Source organism: Hyperoodon ampullatus, assembly GCF_949752795.1.
Source record: "Hyperoodon ampullatus genome assembly, chromosome: 2".
NCBI classification, from domain to species: Eukaryota; Metazoa; Chordata; class Mammalia; order Artiodactyla; family Ziphiidae; genus Hyperoodon; species Hyperoodon ampullatus.
The window spans coordinates 100602409-100605913 of record NC_136915.1 but is presented as its reverse complement, the minus strand read 5'-3'; the positions used below and the strand labels follow the sequence as shown (position 1 = coordinate 100605913).

At 41.3% G+C, this 3505-nt stretch overlaps 1 long non-coding RNA gene across 1 annotated transcript; it reads right to left on the bottom strand.

Moving 5' to 3' along the window:
- Positions 1-456: 456 nt before the first annotated feature.
- On the bottom strand, positions 457-3119 carry LOC307048585. The gene is made up of 3 exons (XR_013810713.1): positions 2983-3119; positions 2639-2719; positions 457-693 (listed from the first exon to the last, which is right to left on the bottom strand). It is a non-coding gene; the product is annotated as an uncharacterized lncRNA (long non-coding RNA).
- Positions 3120-3505: the final 386 nt, after the last annotated feature.

The following is a 3505-nucleotide window of genomic DNA, read 5'->3' as shown; positions in this document are numbered from 1 at the left end:
TAGAAGAGAAGCCACAGACTGGGAGAAAATATTTGCAAAAGACACATCTGACAAAGGACTATTAATCAAAACACACAAAGAACTCTGAAAACTGAACAATAAGAAAACCAGATTTTAAAATGGGCCAAAAACCTTAACACCAAAGAAGATATACAAATGGCAAATAATCACATGAAAAGATGCTCCACATCATATATCATCAGGGAAATGCAAATTAAAACAATAAGATACTACTGCACACCTATTAGACTGGCCAAAATCCAGAACACTGAAAACCCCAAACACTGGTGAGGAGGTGAAGCAACAGGAACTTTTAAAAATAATTTATTTATTTATTTATTTATTTATTTATTTTTGGCTGCATTGGGCCTTCGTTGCTGTGCACGGGCTTTCTCTAGTTGCGGCGAGCGGGGGCTACTCTATGTTGTGGTGCGCCTGCTTCCCACTGCGGTGGCTTCTCTTGTTGCAGAGCACGGGCTCTAGGCACGTGGGTTTCAGTAGTTATTGCATGCGGGCTCAGTAGTCGTGGCTCACGGGCTCTAGAGCGCAGGCTCAGTAGTTGTGGCACACGGATTAGTTGCTCCGTGACATGTGGGATCTTCCCAGACTGGGGCTCAAACTCGTATCCCCTGCATTGGCAGGCGGATTCTTAACCACTGGGCCACCAGGAAGTCCCGGAACTTTTATTCATTGCTGGTGGGAATGCAAAATGGTACAGCCACTTTGGAAGACAGTTTGGTGATTCCTTACAGACAAAATATACTTGTACCAAACAATCAAGCAACCGTGTTCCTTGGTATTTACCCAATAGAATTGAAAACTTATATCCACCTAAAAACCTGCAGAAGGAGGTTCAGAGCAGCTTCATTCATAATTGCTAAAACTTGGAAGCAACCAAGATGTCCTACAGTAGATGAATGGATACATTAACATAACCCAGATAATTAAATATTATTTAGCACTAAAAAGAAATGAACTATCAAGCCATGCAAAGACATGGAGGAATTTTAAATGCATATTCCTAAGTGAAAGAAGCCATTCTGAAAAGGCTACATACTATGTGATTCCAACTATATGACATCATGGAAAAGGTAAAACTATAGAGACAGTGAAAAGATCAATGGTTGCCAGGGATTTGAAGGGGGAGTTGGGGGGTGGAGAAGATGAATAGACAGAGGACAACGAATTTTTAGGGCAGTGAAAATATTGTGTATGATATTATATAAAGATAGATACACGTCATTATACATTTGTCCAAAACCATAGAATGTACAACACCAGGAATAAACCCTTAGGTAAACTATGAACTTTGGGGATTATGATGTATCAATGTAGGGTCATCCTTGGTAGGAAAATGTACCATTTTGGTGAGTGATGTTGATAATGGGGAAGGCTGTGCATGTATGGGGGCAGAGGGTGTATGGAAAATCTTTTTACCTTCCTCTCAATTTTATTGTAAACCTAAAACTGTTCTAAAAAATAAAGTCTTAAAAAATGCGGTATATTCATATAATGAAATACTACTCAGCAACTAAAAGGAACACGCTACTGAAATTAGCAGCAACATGGATAATCTTAGAAATATGCTGAGTGAAAGTGTCCAGGCATAAAATAGTATATTACTGTATGATTCCATATATGAAGTCCAGGAAAATGCTAAACAAGGCTATGGGGACAGAAATCAGATGTGTGTTTCCTCGGAAAGAGGGGGAACAGACTGGAAAGGGCATGAAGAAACCTCCTGGGGTGACAGAATGTTCTATATCTTTTTTTTTCAGCTGGTGGTTACAGAGGAATATAAGATTGTCAAAACTCATTAAATTGATCACTTAAGATCTACACGTGTAATTTTACCTTTATTACCTCAATTTAAAATGGACAGGGGAGGGGGGCTGGAGGAGAGGAAATGTGATTACTGTGCTCTAGCAGCTCCTACCTTCAGCCTCACCTCCACCTTCTCTCTGGTAGCTCCCTAGTTAGGGGATTTGTTTTTTTATTTTTTATTTGGGGGTAGAGGGGAAAGAAGAACAAATGCATGTGTTTTTATTGGATGTGGAGTCTGGCTATGGGAGCAGTACATGTTTATGTGACGGATGATTTCTGTGGAAGTATTGTTTAAAATGGTGTGTATTACTGACACCTGCAAATGAGTGTTTGGAGGAATTTGGTTGTAAGGGTAGGGCTAATGCAATCTTGTCCCAGAAAAACAAATTTTAATTCTCTAAAAGTTTTTCCAAGCAATTTTCAGAGCTGGAATAGCATAAGAATGTTTAGAACTATCCTTAGAGTTTTAATATGAAACATATAGCTACATGATAAATGTGATTTTCTAATTTCTTATACAATGTGACAATATCTTCAAATCAACACTTTTTCTTTTGATGAAATAATCACTGCTTCTCAAGAGCACCCAGATAATGAAAATATTAAGTTTCATTTCATTTCACACATTTCACTTCATTAGCTATTCTACATGACTTCTATTAGTAAAATTTATTCCTCTTTTAAAGTAAGATGGGAATGTAAGTTAGATTCATTATCCTGTTTCTTCCAGCTATATTTTGCCATTAAAATTTTCTAAATTTTGCCAAAATAAGCATAGGTTTGAAGATATTCTTTCATATAACATCCAAATTACCTTATTTTTTTTTCTCACAAGCTTCACAACAAGCTGATTTCTCATTTCTTTTTTCATTCTATCCTCTTCAGATGGTAAAACCTGCAACAACAGCAACGAAAAACAACCATATAAACCTCAAAATTTTCATTTAACTTGCATGGGCCCTAAGTCAAAAAAGTATAAAATACTTAAAGGTTATCTTTTTGGCCCTGTATTATTCCTATTTTCCACCATATATCACAACTTGTTAAGCATAGCCATAAGCAGTGCATTTTCAGATTATTTACCCAAAACAGCAAAATGATAAAGTGCTCTAACTTGTCTTAGAAAGGAAAGAGACATGAAGCAAGGTGATGGCCCACCCATCAGGGGTGCTGGCTGAGATGCAGGCCGCAGCTGAGCCTGGTGAGAAGCCCTCCTCCAGGGGCCAGCCTGTCGGGATCCCCTTGCTGGAGCAGGAATCCGAGGAGGCGCTAGAGCAGGAATCTGAGGAGGCGCTGGGCCCGAACCAACTGCCAGCTGAGCTGCTTCTAATGGTGCTGAGCCACATGCCCCAACACATGCTGCTCAGGCACCGGCGCCAGGTGTACAGGCACTGGCGCGACCTGGTGGACTGCCAGGCCCTGTGGCTGAGCATCCTGCCCCGGAAACACGCTGCCCCGTGGCCCATCGTCAGCACCTGCCTGCCCGCCGCCGCCGACCTCAGGCCCTCATCCTGGGCCGCTTCTGAGAGTGCAGACCCATAGGGCGCAACCTCCTCCTGAACCTCACGGGCCTAGATGGCTTCCCAGAACAGCCTATGCTGAGTGGTGGGGACGGCTGGACAAAGGAGGGAAAATGTAAGGGCATGCCTGCAGCTCCTTGTGATGTCCACTTCCTACCTGC